Source organism: Typopeltis vanoorti, chromosome 10 (assembly GCF_054136105.1).
Source record: "Typopeltis vanoorti isolate ZY-2024b chromosome 10, IOZ_Tvanoo_1.0, whole genome shotgun sequence".
Lineage (NCBI taxonomy): Eukaryota > Metazoa > Arthropoda > Arachnida > Uropygi > Thelyphonidae > Typopeltis > Typopeltis vanoorti.
In genome coordinates, this window is record NC_143558.1 from 27,802,326 (window position 1) to 27,820,739 (window position 18,414).

The window sequence follows — 18,414 nt, forward strand, 5'->3', positions numbered from 1 at the left end:
CATTTGTTATGAAGAGATTTAAAGGAGTGAATTCTCTGTAAGATAATCACAAACACTTTATTGTTCGGAAAACCTGTGGTGAATGAAATATGCATAACCAATCCCATGTGAAAAGACAGTTTCTGTAAACAACTGCCCCACATTTGATATAAATTCTGTAGAAATGCAATTGAACATTTCTTTTAACAGATTTGCATATATATATATATTTTCCCCCCCGTCAGTCTGGGAACTGAATGCGCCACCAATAGCCACATGATTGTCTCTTCTGGTCCCTGAGCATTAATAATTTATCATGTGCAGTCGATGTTGACGATCCATCTAAGATCGGCGGGATAATTTAGATCAAAAACGTTTTTGTTCATTTATACATCTTGAATGCATTTATGTTGACACAAATATAACTGCTGCAAACAGAATTTTAAAAAAATTTTCATAGCATCGTATTATCCCAATCCACTCGAAGAATAAAAGAATACTATAACGTGGCTCTCTTGTTAAATAAATAAAAACAACAACAGTAATAATAATAATTATTATATTTTATATATATGTTAAAGTCTCCGTAGCTCAGTCCGTATAGAAGAAGCCCTTTGGTCGGAAAGACCTGACTTCTATTCCCGTCAATGACGTTAATTCTTCTAATTTTAAGCGAAAATATGAAAGACAGATTTAATCTCATAATACTAATGAAACGGACCTCATCATAAATGCAGGGTGTCCCAGAAATGTGTACACGCTTTGAATAATTATAAACACAATGTTTAGTAAAGTTCATTGTTTTATTTTGATATTTGATGCATTCTTTTTCAATAACTGCTTACAATTCACTGACTGTTGCCAGTTTTGTACCACAAGCCCTATCTTTGACATGTCCCCATAAAAAAAAAAAAAAAAAAAAAAAAAAGTCCAGTGGCGGGAGGTCTGGTAATGCGGGTGGGGGTATTCCGCCCACTTCGCCCAATCCATCTGTTAGGCACTTTTGTCAAGATAGGCCCTCACATCACGATGGTAGGGGGGAGATGTTTCATCTTGCTGAGAATAAAATTCCTCCTTTATCCCCAAACTTCGTTCGAATGAGTTGCATGACGGATTCCTACGCTGACAATCCACACCGTATTGTAATCCTCGTAAGTTTACATGGTGTTCCACCATAACATGCGAATTCTCAGTTTCTCAGTAGCTGCAACTGTGGCGATAATTGAGCCATTTAACTTAAATGTGTTCTCTGCGCATTTTGCCAGGTACCACTCACAAAGTTCAACTCTCTCCGCTCAGAATCATCTTCATTGAGGTGTTTCAGAGTGCGATGAAGGTTCGATTTTGAAATTCTTACCTCACAAGCCTCTTGCCGAACAGATTTTTTTTTGGAAATTAGCGATAAGTTTCCAGAAGCTCGTTTTGTTCCTTGTAGACGTCCACCGTCTTCTGGAACGCTGCTTCTGGACGTCTTGAACAGTTTCATCTGCTTCAAACATATCTAATTCGAGTAATGGTAAGTCGCATTGGTGGATCTCTTTGAAACTCACTTGTAAATTGTCTTTGCAACTTCGAGAAGTGTCTCACACTTCCAGTAACTTTGTGATAAATTTCCTTTCCTCAAAGAGCTTGGTCTCTTTTCAACGATTATTTCAAATCAGATTTATTTATTCGTATGGGTTCCCCCGCCTCCTTTCCTCCACCGTTCCTTTGGAAAAAATTAGTGATTTAATTTATTTTTATCGTTGATATTAATCCCTTTATCACTTCAATTTAGCTCACTTAGGACATATTTTATTACTGCATAGAATACGCTCTTTATTTTGAACGGACTGCTTTGTTAATAGATACTAGCAATTGTTTTTAATATATTTTATTTATTAGCTATATGTAATCTTGACTTATTCAATGTCTCTTCTTTGTTATTGGCAATGCGTTCGTTTTTTAAGTGAATATCAGAGATCTTTTTATAGTCAATGAAACTTAGTACAATGGTGGTTGTGTTCTCTGCATTTTAGACATCAGCTTAGGGATCAAACAGAGAAAAAAAATACAGAAAAACACTGATGCGGTATAAAATTCAGCAGCTGAACGAAATGAGAGCTGCCTTAGCTTAATCATTGTCGACGAAGCCTTTTGGTTGAAATTAAAACAATTGGCTGTGGTCTTCTTTTATCATAACTGAGTCTTTAGTCAACAGGAATTTGCAGTGTTTTTTTTTTTTTTTTTTCGTTTTTCGTTGTAATTCCGAGTTCTCTTTTTCTCTCTCTTTTTTCCCCATTCTGCGTCTTTATTCTGTCAGTTTGGATTTGATTTCGCGAATAGTTCCTAGAACTTCTACTACGCTCTCTATCATTATTATATTTGAAGTATCTCATATTCTTCATATGTTTTTATATCTTCCATCTAGGAATTCAGTAATTCTTGTATTATGTGTTTGATAGCGTCGCACGTTATTGGCTTAGAATAAGTCAAGAGGTAACCTTGTTGGTTTTCTCTGCTTTTGCTTTTTTTTTTTTTTTTTTTTTTTTTTTCCCTTTTTTCCCTCACTGCGGGTAAGGTCACGTGCGTTAGCCTTCCACGTAGATTCTGATATTCCGGAGCACGGTAAATTCCATGGTAATGGAATTTACCGTAGCTATAGCAATATACACCTTCACTGATTAGTGGCCTCAGCGCACCTATTGTAAGGGTTCAGTGGGCGTTTGAACGTGACCTTGACTTGGATGGTAGTCTTTCTTATAGAGTTCAGTGGTCAGCAGGGGGGGGGGTCCTCTCATAGATGTAGCCGAGAGCTCCTTATTGTATATTTCTCTAAGATGGCAGCTAACTAATAGAGAACTGTCGTACGTACCAGGATGATCAATTGTTATGATTGATCTCCGAAGTGCTTAAGTATGTTCACAATCGAAATATACTTGCTTTATTATTAATTTTTGTCTGTTGCATTTAAGTAATCAAAATCACTAGAAAATACTGAATTTACAGTTATTGTTAAGAAAGTCCTGTTTATTGGAAATAATTTCGGCATTATATATTTGTATTTTAGTATAAGGCCTTTGTTATTGTGGTGTGCAAATTATATCCTACAAAAGAATAGCAAAGATTCATTTAGAGTCTTGTATTCACGTTTAGAATCCTATCTGAGAAACAATTGATTTTGATAATGCTAGAGAAAGAGCAACTAGAATGATATTTAGAATTATTAACTGCTATTTAGGAGGAAATGACTTCGATTTTATTAGTTGTAAAGCGCATATGGAGTGGAATTGGTTTAATTGAAGTTTACGTTATGCTTAGTTTATGCTGTTAAATATAACCAGTTGAATTGCAAGAATACGTTTTCATTCTCGTACAAATAAGATACAAAATAAGTTTAATAAAGGACCAAGGTCCTTTGGTTTTCGTTGATTAAATTTTGGTGTGAGCTCCGTAGCTCAATTGATATAGACGAAGCCCTTTGATCGGAAAGACCTAGGTTCGATTACCGTCAGTGACGTGAGGAGCCTTTATCTGGTCTCTTTCGACGAAAGGTGAATTAGCCGGTCTTATACGGAGGTAGGGGTTTTTTCACCCGAAAAACTCGGGTCTTTCGTCTTCCAGAATAGGCAAACCGGTCCCGTGAACACACACAGATTACAGTCAAGAATATTGTCCTTAGGTGATGCAGCAGTGGAGTGAAGAACAGGCTGCATTAATTCGTCGTAAGCCCCTCATTAGGGGAAACTCAACCCGTCCTAAGGGACGGACGAAGATAGGAACTTCTAGTGTAGTCAGTCACAAACTCGAATATATTTCCAGAAAATATTTCTTAAAAAATAATAATAAATAATTCAAGGAATCTTAAGACGAGTATGTGTATGGCATTCGTTTAGTATAAATAGTATTCCTTGTAGTTTCCTATTTCTGTATGATACTTTTATTGGAGATGGTTTCTATTATTATTACATGATACCTACAGGAAGTCCAAAGACTCATCGAGTGAGGGCACCTACTCTACCTCTGTCCACGAGTCACGTCACTCCACCAACTACAACGAACCGCAACTACATGAACGCCATCTACCACCCACCCTCACCACTAGTATTTTCACAATCCTCCATGCCCACGGCGGGATTCGAACCCGCAGCCTTTTGGCTGGAGAGCAGATTCGCTAACCACGCGGCCAACCAGGCCGGCAATTGCCAGCAAAAGGTTGATTGTTCTTATCTTGCTGGTATAAAATTTAATAAAAATTATGTATTTTCTTACTGAAGCCATGGAAGCCAAGAGATCAACCTGATGCATTATTAAGTGCTGACTATAAACGTTTGAAACGCCTCATTTATTAGTGAACAGTAGAACCGATAAACGAGTTAATCACCAATTGAACAAGTAGGCTTTAGCAGAGGTTGTAACTGTTGATCAATTACTTGCTCTAATAACTCGTACTGGAGCAAGCTTTTAGCGTCACTGGAAAATATCAGACCTTATGGAGAAACTCAGCAGTTTCTCCAATAAGGTCTGTCTCCACATTATATCATGGGTTGGTGAGAGGTCTAATAAAAGCCACTGATATTTTCCAGTGACGCTAAAAGCTTGCTCCAGTACGAGTTATTAGAGCAAGTAATTGATCAACAGTTACAACCTCTGCTAAAGCCTCCTTGTTCAATTGGTGATTAACTCGTTTATCGGTTCTACTGTTCACTTATAAATGAGGCGTTTCAAACGTTTATAGTCAGCACTTAATAATGCATCAGGTTGATCTCATGGCTTCAGTAAGAAAATACATAAGTTTTATTATTCTAAATGCCTTTGGTAGTTTGAATGATTAGTCTGCAAGGTCTAGACTCCAAATTATTTGGCCTATCTATTTATTATTACGTACTGTTAGACTGTTCATCACCGCTTGACTGGTACGGCGAGTGGTTAGAGCTCGCTCCAAACAACAAGGCTGTAGATTTGACTCCAACTTTGACCTGGATGTTTGTGACAGTCTTTAGATAATAGATGATTTTTTGTCGTTCGATGCAAACAGGCCTGAATTGGACAGCGTTTGCTACCATCATTCATATTTCGTTTCTTTCTTTCAGTTAGTTTTTTTTTTCTGTGTTTGTTTGCCATGTGAGCAAAAGAGACTCATACCTTGAAGGTGAGTTGTTAATTATAAGTCTATGAAAATCTTTGTAACCATAATAGCAAGGATTACGACAATAAATACTCTAAAAATAATCACTATTGTTTGAGGAATGCGATTTGTAGCAGTTGTAATATCTTTACTGATTTAAATAAGTGCTGAAAAGATTTTGGATCTTAATTGATCAGTATTTTAATGAAAACTGATAAACTGTTTCTTGACAAAATGAATCTCGTTTTTTTTTTTTTAAGTAAAAAAAAAAACTGTTAAGATATTCATTTGTATTTATTTTATGTTAAATCGCATTTTTCTCATTTATTTAAATTTATTATCTCGGGATATATTTTAATGTATATCAGTTAATTTTATCATCATAAAATATAAAGGTCTTGTCGCTACATGAGATTTTGGTATTAGACAGCCAACAGAGAGTTTTAGTAATCGCTGCCCGAAGTTATTAGCATGACGGAGTGAGCTTAGTGGATCTTTATCTTTACTTCAAGATTCATCGAAGGATTAATGAGACCACGCACACATTAATCCTTAACCACGTCACTGCTCTTTGTGATCTTACCCTTTCAATTATTATTATTAAAAGAGATCTCCAGGAAGTCAGGAACTTCTCGAGGGAGGGCACATACTACTTGCACCAGCTTTCATACCTGTTCTTGAATTCATTCACACTGCTTGCACTCACAACATCCAATGACAATCCATTACAATCACGTACCACCCTATGAGAGAAAACTTTATGCCTCACCCCCCTTCTGAGCGCCCTTCATTCTTAGCTTCCAAGGATGCCCTCTCCTCCTTTATCCACCCTCTATAAAATGAAAATTCCATTAATTGAAATCCTTTTCCACCCTTTCAGAAGTTCGTAAGTCTCAATCATATCACCCCCCTCTTTCTCCTGTTTGCTAGTGTCTTCAGTCTACAAATTCCCAATCTGTATTCCACAATCAGTATTACACAATCTTGATATCATTTTTAACACTCCCCTTTGCACGCTCTCTCTCTCTCTCCACTGTATCACAATCAACACGGAGACCAGACCTGCGTCCAAGTGAGGTGTAATAAAGATTTTGTAAAGAGGCATAATGACATCCTTATCTTTACATGTCAAAGTTCGTTTCATCATTGCAATTATCTTTTGAGTTAAATTTGCAAACTTTGATACATGGCCCCTGAACTTCAACTTTCTATTTACTAACGCTCCAAGATCCCTTAACTGTTCGATTTCTTCTAGCATAATCCCACTAATATAATGCGACATTGGATATCTAATCTCGCAACAGCATGACTTTACATCTACTAACATTGAAGAGATGGCCATTTTCACATGCCCACAATTCCAGTCTATTCAATTTCATTCTGCTGATATACAAGTACTGCATATCAGTCGCATTTCTGATTACCCTGCTAATCTTATCAATATCAGCAAATAGCCGTATGTCGCTTGTCAAATCCTTCCAAATATCATTAATGTACAGATTGAATTAACATTGGACTAAAGACTGATCCTTGTGGTACACCACTAATTACCATAAATCTTGCAGACTCGCATCCCCCCATATACGAGTGTGGTCTGAGAAGTTCTCGGCCTCGACCATAGCTGGCAATACTATCGGCACGATTTTTTATCTGTTGGTACACCTGTCGTAAGCATCCATGTGACATTGCAAGTCATTCTATCAAGTAGTTTGTTTTCTACAGCTGTCTGAAGCAAACGTGTTGTCTGTATCCCTTGTAATGGATAAAATTAAGTATCATGCGGGTATACAATTCTTTGTGAAAGAAGGTTTAAAGCCAAAAGAAATTCATTCGAAGTTCATAAAAGTTTGTGGACCCTCTTCTCCTTCGTTTGCGACAGTTAAGATATTGGCTGCCAAGTTTAAACGTGGCCGCACCACTCTTGAAGATGATCCATGTGAAGGACGTCCAAAAAGTGTAACAACACGAGAATCATTGATCAAGTGCACGATATGGGATTAGATGACCAGCGAGTCAAGTGCGTGAAATTGCTGAGACTATAGGCATTTCAAAAGAACGTGTAGGATATATTTTGCACGAAGAATTGCAACTGAAAAAGCTTTGCGCAAGATGGGTGCCGCGCTGATCAAAAATGCACTCGCATGAAAATCTCTGAACATTGCTTAGAGCGTTTTAACAAGAATAAATCTGATTTTGTGCGTCGAGTTATTAGTATGGATGAGACTTAGATTCACCCATATACAGCAGTCAAAACAGTGGACAGAAGCCGCTTGTTCAGTGCCAAAGAAGACGGGGTCATGGCGTCGGTGTTTTGGGTTTTGTTTATTAATTATCTTGAAAAGGGTAAAACAATAGCCGGGGAATATTATTCCGATCTTTTAACCAGACTAGACAAAAAAATTCGTGAGAAAAGACCCGGTTTGCAGAAGAAAAAAAATCTTTCTTCGGGACAATGCACTCACCCACAGAAGTGTTTTGGAAATGGGAAAATTAAGGGATCTGCACTATGAATTGTTGGAAGATCCACCCTATTCCCCAGATTTGGCTCTGTCTGACTTCTATCTGTCCCAAAACTAAAAGTCTTCCTCTCTGGTCAGCATTTTACTTCGAATCAAGAGGTGATTGCAGTGACCACTACAATGATGGGATAATGGCGCTGGAGCATCGCTGGAATAAATGTATTAGTCTTACGGGAGATTATGTTGAAAAATAAAAATAATTTTTAAATTATAAATTCGTGTTTTCATTGTTAAGCCATGAACTTTTCAGACCATCCTCGTACCACTTTTTGATATCTGTCCGTCAGCCATCCTCTTAACGTAGCTAATATTAATTCAATCCCATATTCTGCAATTTATGCAACAGTCTTCTATACTGTATTCTGCCAAACGCCTTAGCAAAATCAGGTGTATGCACTCCCCTTGTCTAGTTCAATGGCAACATCGTTATAGAATGTGAGCAAGTTGCTAAAACATGACCTTCCTTTACTAAAACCATTCTGTTTTTTGCAAAGTAGAGATTAACTATCAACTAATTTCTATATGTGAGGTGTTACTAACTTTCCAAAATCTTATATTATGAAACTTTGTATACTTTTTTTTAAATAGTGTATTAAATTTATGCTGAAGCATTTAATGTTAAGAAACTATTGTATTATCTCTTTCAATTGCATTTGGCCGATCTGCCTGTTTTATTGGGAAGAATATATATATATATATATATATATATTTATATACGTTAGGATAAGTATATATATATACATATCTAAGCGTTTATATATGTATATAAACGCTTAGGATAAGTAGGCCATTTAAAAAGTAATAATAATAGTACGCAAATTTTACGTTATATACACGTCTGCATAAATCAAGAGGCTATGAGAATTATGTAACCCACATATACTTGAGTTAGGAAACCATTTATAATAATAATCATTTAAAAATTTATATGGTGCTTGTTTATCATACCATAGAAATAAAGGAACAGAACTAGTCGAAATGTTAACTCCATCCATTCTCGATGGATTTGATTTTTCAATGCTGGTTTCAATCGCCATTTGTAGTGGTCCGATTGAAAATTAGGTAAAACAAATTTTATGGCATATGCGTCATACAGAAGGAGGAGGAGTAGATCTACTCCTCCTTCTTCTGCATGATAGCTGTCAGTCAGCCATCCTCTTAACCTCTTAACGCTAATATTAATCCAATCCAATCCCATATTCTGCAATTTGTCTTGAGGAGGAGTAGATCCAACTTTCACTGCCAAGGGCGCTGTATGATGTACCGAATGTAGATGTAGTTGTGTGTGTGTGTGTGTGTGTGTGTAAAAGAAGGAGAAAAGCGACATAAGTATAAATAACACTTTTATTCACTTCTATTATGCATTCACAGACTGTACTGTTCGATGTGCTGGTCCTCCCAGTAACAAACTATTTCCTTTGTACAGTGTGTTCAACGGCGGAACACAGCTGGTCAGAAATGATGCTGTTGCACACAAGTGTTATTCTGTCTTTCAGCGCCGACAAATTACCAGGATGATTCCGATAAACCCTGTCTTTGAGAAATCCCCAGAGCCAGAAGTCACAGGGCGTCAGAACGCATGGCTGATCACTCTGGCTTCAGTAAAATGTTGCCGAAGAACCTCCTGTATGGATCGAGCGATATGTGGAAGGGCCCCCCACCCATGCTGCATGAAAATGACTGAATCCATGTAAAGACGCAGTTGTGGCTGTGGCAAGACAAACTTGTTTATCATATCGCGATACCTATAGGCAGTAACTCAGTAGGTCACACGATCCGACTGGTGAATGTCCTCAAAGAAGAATGGTCCGATGATAAACGAAGATGTAAACTCACACCAGACAGTAACTTTGGGTGAATGCAAAGGAATTTGTTGGAGTGCATACTGGACCCCATAGCCCGGTATGCAATCCAACGGAGGCGTAAATACCCACAATTGTGGGTATTCACAGCTCCGTTTCAGGTGAAAGTGAACCTCAACTCCCGACAAAATCATCCACGGCCACGCAGCGTCCAACTCCACTCGAGCAAGGAATGTCAAAGCGAATGTTAGTGACTTTCGAAGTCATGCGGGTGCAACTCCTGTGTCAGGGTTATCTTGAATGGATAGAAATACAGAATTTTCCAGACAGTTGTGCAAGGGGCATCTATGTGTATCGATACAGCACCTGCACTGCAGGAACCAACGATGTTATTCATGGCCTGCTCCACAACGGCAGTAGCAATTTCATTCACTTGTTTTGAGCTGATTGATTTGATACCTCTGCCAGGTCTAACTCCCAACGATCCCATTTCTTCAAAACGCAAATCATTCGTCGCAGAATACATGGAGATGGTGGACCTCGTCGATATTTGTTCAGGCGACGAAATTCGTGGAATGAAGCAACAGCATTGCAATTATTTAGGTAGTACAGCTTCACGAGCAAAACACGTTTAGGACAGGGTTAGTGCCATCGCTGTGGACGGTATTAACAATCAGAATGAAGGGGGGGGGGAATCCCGTGTCCATTTTTTTAAACCCTTATGGCGCCTGCCGAGTTGCGTGATATGCAAATTCCATGCATTTTGGTGTTTACAGTACCTCTAGCGATGAATTTCTGAACTACTTTTTTTCCCTCAGATATCGCTTCTGCATGAGTACAATGTATTCCCCCAAAGTTTCGCAGCATTTGGATCAATGGCACTCACAGGGTCTTAAACTAGGATGCTTTACTTTGGATCACCCTGTATATAAACAGTAACTGCGGGGTTGTTTCCTTGTTTGTGTGTGTGATGATGATGTTAAACCTCATTCAAGAAATTATAATTTTTGAATGAGGTTTGAATAAGAATGCGATTAAGACATGCGCATTTGTCTCTGATCATTTCCTTGCTTATATATTATCGGGGATTGTATAGTGCCGTGTTGACTTCATCGTGTCCAATGGGGATCATTTTCTCTTATCATTAAGCCCACACGTGTGTGTGTGTGTGTGTGTGCTACTTCATGACCAATCAATCCATTAGTTGTTTGTTAGTCTTTCGATGTTTCTTTCGACTGGCTTTCGGTTGACTCTTACAAACCGGGTTATGTCAGCAAACGCACACGTGAGATCAATAATGTCATCTCTCAAGGTCAACAAAAGCGTCTGTGCACTTCGACTCTCTTTCTCCATGCGGCTTTTTGGCAGAAGAATTCGCGCTGAAAACCCAAAGAAGGAAAAGCTGCTGAAAGCCCGGGATTATCTCGGAAGAACAAACACGTTTCAGGTAAACAACCTGGATTCCCCTCGTTTACAAAGTGAAAGCAAGGAAACCACTCACAGTCTCTCACAATGAGACCTGAAAGAGCACATATGGTACTGAAGCAGTTACTCTGCAGAGGGATATCATCAAAACAATTGCTGCAAGGTTATTTAGTAACATGCCTGTTTATGGTAAGCATTGGTTTCAGTATAGTGTTTCATTAACTCGAACTGATGCAAAATATTCGCGTTATTTTTTTACTAAAATGTAATTCTCTCTCTTTGTGTCTCTATCTTATTGTACGTTATAATGTCAAGTGTCAATACTACACAAAGAGTTTATTCCCTCTCTAAAAGTCTGCGCATGTGGGATAACAATAATTGTAAATGGAAGCTTCTTCGCTTGCTAATTTTTGTCTTCCCTACGAATTTCTTGATAATCATATCATAATGTGGAACTCCACATTTGATATTTTCCGAAGTGCAATTTTTCGATACTTTCTTCTTTGCATCTTTTTCGGCATTCATGTTGACGATACAAAATTAATAACCGAAAAAACTCAGGTAAAAAGATTATTTAATAGTATAATTTTCGCCTGTGTGTCACAGGCATCTTCAGTACATATTAGAAGCTCAAATTAAACAATAACTGATAATTCCAAAAAGCGCCACCTAAGTAGCTGGTGTAAGATAACTAAAAAGGTCAATAAATTTCCTAAAAATAAAAAATAAATAAATAAATACAATAAAAAGTTAGGAAAGATTAGCTGATTTGTAAAGTACTATATCCCATAAAAGGGATAGACGTAAGCCGTCGGATCTGTTTAAGTTAGGAGAATGAAGTAGAGTTTCACATGTTTCTTTATAAAGACGTTCCATGAGGAACTGACTTTTGTGAAGAACTCGTCTTTCTTCAATGAACTCTATGTCTAGTGAAGATGGCATGTTCTGCAAGTCCAGATTTTTCCGGTTTAAAGTATTCAATATAAGATCCATATAATCCACAAGAGCACGGAATCTGGTAGACACCTGGATGATTAAGATGTGGAAGCTTGTCCTTAGGAGAAGTGAGAAAGGTGGGGATTTTTCTGAACGGTCGAAAGGCAACAAAAATAATCAGTGGTTTGAAAACTTTTGCTATACGTTCACTGATGCCTTGTACATAAGGGATAGGAATGCGCGTTATTTCTTCTGGGTTTGAAGAGAAAGACATACTAAAACTTCTCAAAGTTCTTTTAATGAAGCAATTCTTATAACCATTAGAATTCGGCTAGAAGAACACCAATCTTATATTGAATACTATAAACCTGAAAAGTCTGAACTTGCGGAACATGCCATCTTCACTAGACATAGAGTTCATTGAAGAAAGACGAGTTCTTCACAAAAGTCAGTTCCTCATGGAACGTCTTTATAAAGAAACATGTGAAACTCTACTTCATTCTCCTAACTTAAACAGATCCGACGGCTTACGTCTATCCCCTTCATGGAATATAGTACTTTACAAATCAGCTAATCTTTCCTAACTTTTTATTGTATTGATTTTTTTTTTAGGAAATTTATTGACCTTTTTTAGTTATCTTACACAAGCTACTTAGGTGGCGCTTTTTGGAATTGTCAGTTATTGTTTAATTTTACTATTAAATAATCTTTGTACGTGAGTTTTTTCCGTTATTAATTTTGTATCGATATGTCTACTCACGGTATACCTCTTTTAAAACTTATTCATGTTGATGTTCTTAAGGTCTTTCAGTTTCTTTTATTCTTTTTAAGTCATCATCATCATCATGCCTATTAAGGATTTAAGCCCCCAAAGTGACCTGTTCTGGCCTTAGAAGTCATCGTTGAATATTTTAAGAGGACGTCCTGGTTTTCTTTTTCCTGATAGATTGTACTTTAAGGCTTGTTTTGGTAATCTTTCTGTTTTCATTCTTTGAACGTGTTCCATCCATCTATGTTTATATTTTTTAATTTTTTCAATTACTGGTTCTTGGTTTAATTCTTTCATAATATCTTCGTTTCTTTTGTGATCAAATAGGGTATACTTTGCAGTTTTTCTCATAAACTTCATTTCTGCTGTTGTTAATCTTTGTTTGTCTTTTGGTTTTATTGTCCAGATTTCTCTTCCATACATTAAGACTGGTAGGGCTAATGTATTGTATAACTTTTAGTCTGGTTTGTTTTTGAACTAGGTTTGGTTTAAATATAGAGTTAATTACGCCTGTTATTTTTAAATATTTCGCAATTTTCACGTTTATATCTTTTTCATTTTCATATGTGAGCATACATCCTAGGTAATTAAATGAATTCACCTGTTCTAAGTTCTTGTTATCTAATACTATTTTAGTTCTTGCTCGATCTTGTCCTTCCTCTGAAGGTCATCGTGTTTGATTTTTCTGTTGATATTATCATTCCATAATCTTTGACTATTTCATTTAAATTTAAAATATCTTTCTGTAAGTTATTTTCAGAATTAGTAATTATTATTTGATCATCAGCAAAAATTAAATGCATTTTAAGTGCATTTTACAAATATAAGGGGGAAAAAATACATTAAAACATATCAGAATTTGATAGATTAAAATCCCACATCGTATTATTTTATATTAGATGTAAGAATATAGTATTTTCATTATAATTATATCGTAGTGTTATTTAATTGTTATAATTATTATTTTATTTTTAAAGTGCAATAACAGCATTGTTTATTTTAATTTTGTAGACAGAGGTGTGTGTGTGTGTGTGTGTGTATATATATATATATATATATATATATATATATATATATATATATATATATATATATATATATACTCTGTTATAAGAATACCAATGTTGAAGGACGACAACATCAAATAGACTGGAACTCAACTTCAAACATCCATAAATGCTCCGATGAATTAGAAAGACGTATCTTGGAATCCAAAGAAATAGCTCTCGATCTTGCCCATCTAAACAGCAATCTCAGTTACAGCCTGCCCGATTCACATAGCGCTGTAATCCAGTTTTGGCGTACTCATGATATCATTCATACACACACACGCCAGAACTAATGCTCGGACTCAACTTCAAACACAACTACTACTTGCTCTAAACTCTGTTTTAAAGTACAATATATTTTTAAGATGTTGTTTTCTCCGTGGTACTGTATTCACCTGACGAAGTGGGCATTTCCGATGAAACTAGTAGTGAAACCTTGTTAAATTAGTTAATAATCAATTAAGTCCGTTAATAATTTTAAACACACACACACACACACACACTTTGTAATTATGGTGTTTGAAGATATGACGGATAAATTTTTCATATACTAAAACTTATACCTTATGTAACAGACAGTTAATTATTCACATGTGACGTCAGTTGAAGTTTACGTTCATTCTGGTACCTCATTGGTTTTGGTAGTGAAGCATCTTCGAATAATAAATAAACTAATAAGTAAATACAAACGTCATTTCTGGCCCAGAAGCAGAACGTCTGAATCATCCAATCCTTGCTGTGCATACGCAATTAAATGGCATTCAGACTTGTGGCTATGATCGTCATAAAAATTGATACTAGACAGAAATTCGCCTGTTAGCCTTATTTCCTTTAGTGTAATCGAAATCAACTAAACAATTTTGTTTATCTACTAATTAATTGTCCGAGAGGGATAAATATCTCTCTTCTCAGTATAGAAAATCCGATTTGACAGCTTATAGTCTAGGTCTTTCTCCCTTTTTTAGGGGGAGAACAAGGGTAGAAGAAAAACTCCCTATTGGGACTTTTTCAAAAATTACGACTAAATTAATTCATCGAAGTCACCTTAAATATATAGAGGAGAGCTTTTTTAAACATTATAAAGTTAAAGTTATCTATTTTACTATTCTGACTCTACATTTTTCTCTTTTAAGTACTTTATTGTATACGTTAGAGACGTTGGATACCTGGGTGATCAGTGATACATTCTTCTTACGTGTTCCTGTTGGCTGTTTATCCAAGACCACTTGCACAAAGTCCATTATTTGACATTTGAATTTACGGTTATGTTTGCTTTTGCCGACACAAGTTGCGTAAAATTTGTGTTTCACTTAAATCGGCTGGAAGCCGACAATTTTCCCTTATATTTTCTTCCGTGACGCACTGAAAATGTCAAGTTCATTCGTTATCCCATCCTACATACCCTAAACACAAAATACGAGCATCTGTCGTTGGCCAGCAATCTCTCATCCGGTACCAGATTTGTGTTCTAGATCATACAGATGTTAGGATAAGTTTCGAAACTTTAAATGTCTATAGATTAGCTTTTTTTCTGAAAATAACTTTCAGGTCGTATATAATTTTCAAATGCTTCTACGTAGACCTTGGCAAAATGTTTGTTGACTTGCGAGTTTTAAAGTTATGTAGCTAATTCATGATTTATCACTGGATTCAAATAAAAAAGTTAAATATTTATACGCCCAGCTAGTTTCCAAATTAGTCAATGTTTTGAATGTTTTGCACAGGCAAGTAGTGTTTTTCTCTCATATTTCTGGATTTTAATCCCGCAGTTCAAAAAAAAAAAAAAAAAATCCTCATTCCATATAGGCCTACGAGATGGCAGCACCTGATTGTCATGCCATAAACTCTCCCCTGAATGTCTTGATTCATTGATAGCCTTGCTCAGAGATCGGTGATGGCTGAAGGATTGAGACCAGCTGCCAGTCGATCTCAAAAAAAAAAAAAAAAAAAGTTAAGCTTCAAGAAGCGATGCCTACTCCTTTTTTGGAATAAAGGGCATTAGAGTATTTATTTTTTATTAAAATGTATTAACTCAACATTTTAAAAAATATGCATTGAAAAAAAAAAATCAGCTAACGCCTTTTTATTCCCGTATACGGGAGTAAGCGAGGCCATTTAGCCCTATCTAACTTTTGGAGACCGAGTGGGCAGTTCAATCTCCACTGGTACCAATCAGAGATAGATGGCCCAAGGCTATCACTAATTAAGCGGTACGCAGTGAAGAGAGACGACTCAAATGTGCCGCCATCTTGTGGTCCCTAACCCTAACACAATATATTTAATGTCTGAAATAATGTGGGTTCTACGGTCGATTTTCTTGAGTTTACAGGACGAAAAACCCGAGTTTCCGGGAGGAAAAACCTGCTTGCCCGTGCCAGAGATCGACTAACTCGGGAACCGGTCGAAAAAAGGCTTAGAAAAATATCCTCTAGTCACCGACTAGACTCGAAACCAAGTCTTCCTTTTTGCGACCAAGCGCCGTGGTGTGTAAATGTCACATCCACTGAGCTACACAGGCTAAATATGCATTGAAAGAAGTCTTAATTTTTTATTAGAATATATAACATGGCAGTTAACTATAAATATTGTCATATATTAAAATAAAAATGATCGCAATGTTTAAAATTCAAATATATTGGCTGATGAATATATATTTCGATGCATGTGCGCGATATAGCCTTCTTAGATAGGTTTCCGATGATTTTCTTTGTTTTTGGCTACTAGTATATGTTAGTACTATACACAATATATCTATTCAAATGGTTCTGTGCTTCTTCTGCACATAAGGCTCTTTTCAAAATCTTAAGGCGTCCTGGCATCCCTGATCCTGACATTCCTAGTATGCTATTCTAGTAGAGAGATGTCGCATTTTGAGCTCAGTATCGTGATGCGTTGTTCTTCTGACTTTATGTCAAGATTTACTGTATAAACTAAGCCCTTTTCTTGACTACTTTTCTTAGAACATTAAAACCTTAATCCAACACGTATATCTCTTTAAGCGATTTCTTTCGATTGTGTAAGATAATTTCTTTCGAGATTTATTTTGACAAGTTAAAAAAAAGTATGCTTGAAATATGTATGCGTATAAAGAAAATATAACGCTCACATACCTCAACTACTTTGTTTACAGTGAGATGGCGCAATACAATTCTAATTCCTTGACGCATGCGCATTACTACCACGTCCATGCTGTCTAATTGTTTGAATTTGTCATTGTCAAGTTCAATATGCAATATATGGAAGATCTTAGTGCTATCATGGCAATAAGACTTAAATGATTTAAGATTTAAATAATATTATCCTCTGCGGCTTCGTTAATTATAAGATATTGCAAGAATTTAATGCTGTTAAATGGTAAGTTGGTCGCGAAGTTTATTCAGAATTGATGTCTCTTTACTGTTGTTCATAATCGTGATTTAATAATAAATGAAATTACATTTGTTTTTATTGAATGGTAAAATTTTAGCAACTGTTAAACGTTGTTTGTGAGAAATATTGTGCAACAAACGCTGATGCGAATACAAGAGAATTCTTAATTTCATTGTACTTTTTTATGTAACACTATTGTTCTTAAAAAATTCCCAAAACATTGAAAGCATTCTCCATGGGCCTCGTCTTTTTCTTTATTCTTGTTAATAGTTAGGTTTCCAATGATTATTCTTATATAAACTTATACCATTTATTATATTTAGTAATATAACAGAAATATTATTATAAAATATGAAAAATAACAATAGAAAACTGTAATTTATAAAATACAGTAATAAAATATATAAAACATTTTAATACTAATAATCGTGATGTACACATAGAAGACCAAAGAGAAAGGATCAATCGACCGTAAGATGCGGTGATTGATTCATTCAATCCAATACCCTTGGAGGGTAATGGATGGCAATGCTGTAGCTAATGAAGTTCTAACTGAGGCTCGGATATTGCTTTTACCCTCCTGCCATGATCAGAGCTTTAATAGCTTAATAACACCTTATCCATACACTGTCCTCTACAGATAACGGGGAAGATGAAAAGCATACTTGCTTCGCCCCTTTAAGCCAGTCCTTATAAGGACTAGAAGACCAAAAGGATTGGCTGGATCAATCGACCGTGAGATGCGGTGATTGATTCATTTAATCCTATACCCTTGGAGGGTATGGGATGGCAATTCTGTAGCCAATGAAGTTCTAACTGAGGCTCGGCTATTGCTGTTACCCTCCTGCCATGATCAGAGCCTTAATTGCTCAATAACACCTTATCCCTACACTGTCCTCTACAGATAACGGGGAAGATGAAAAGCATTCTTGCTTCGCCCCTTTAAGGCAGTCCTTATAAGGTATAAGGATTTTATGCAGTGTGTGTTTGGTGCTAGGTTTTCCAAAACACCATCATTGTTGTCTATAGTATGCTCTCTTTAAGTTTTTGCCTGAAGGATGCAATTTGAGTCTCCGGGGAAAGTGTTTTCTGGCACGGTCCGGTGAGGGGCTTTGTCGGTGAATGCTTTTTTTTTCGGAAAATATGAGCGGTTCTGCTCGGTGGTGGTGGGTGGAAGGCCAACGCTGAGATGGACGGTCTTTCGCTCACTATTGAGTGGTCTAGGGATTGTCCGAATTTTTAGAGCCGGCCTTACTTACACAGAAAGTTCTTGTCTATGTCTATATATTTAACTGGTTTTATTTCATTAATTCTTAAGATTTACACAAAAAATTCTCTAAGTGTTCCAAATAAGATGTATGGGAGCATAATCGAAAAGAGGATGAGAAAAATTAGGGATAGTTTTAGTGAATATGGCAAAATTAAGCCATAGCTGTTTGACATTTCGCATAATAAACAA

General features: G+C 36.4%; 1 protein-coding gene across 4 annotated transcripts in view; it reads left to right on the plus strand.

Annotated features, from left to right (window-relative positions):
- Nucleotides 1-18,414, plus strand: part of LOC150102267 (neuroglobin-1-like) — a 131,357-nt gene that overhangs the window by 58,977 nt on the left and 53,966 nt on the right. The gene's annotated exons all lie outside the window — the stretch shown is intronic.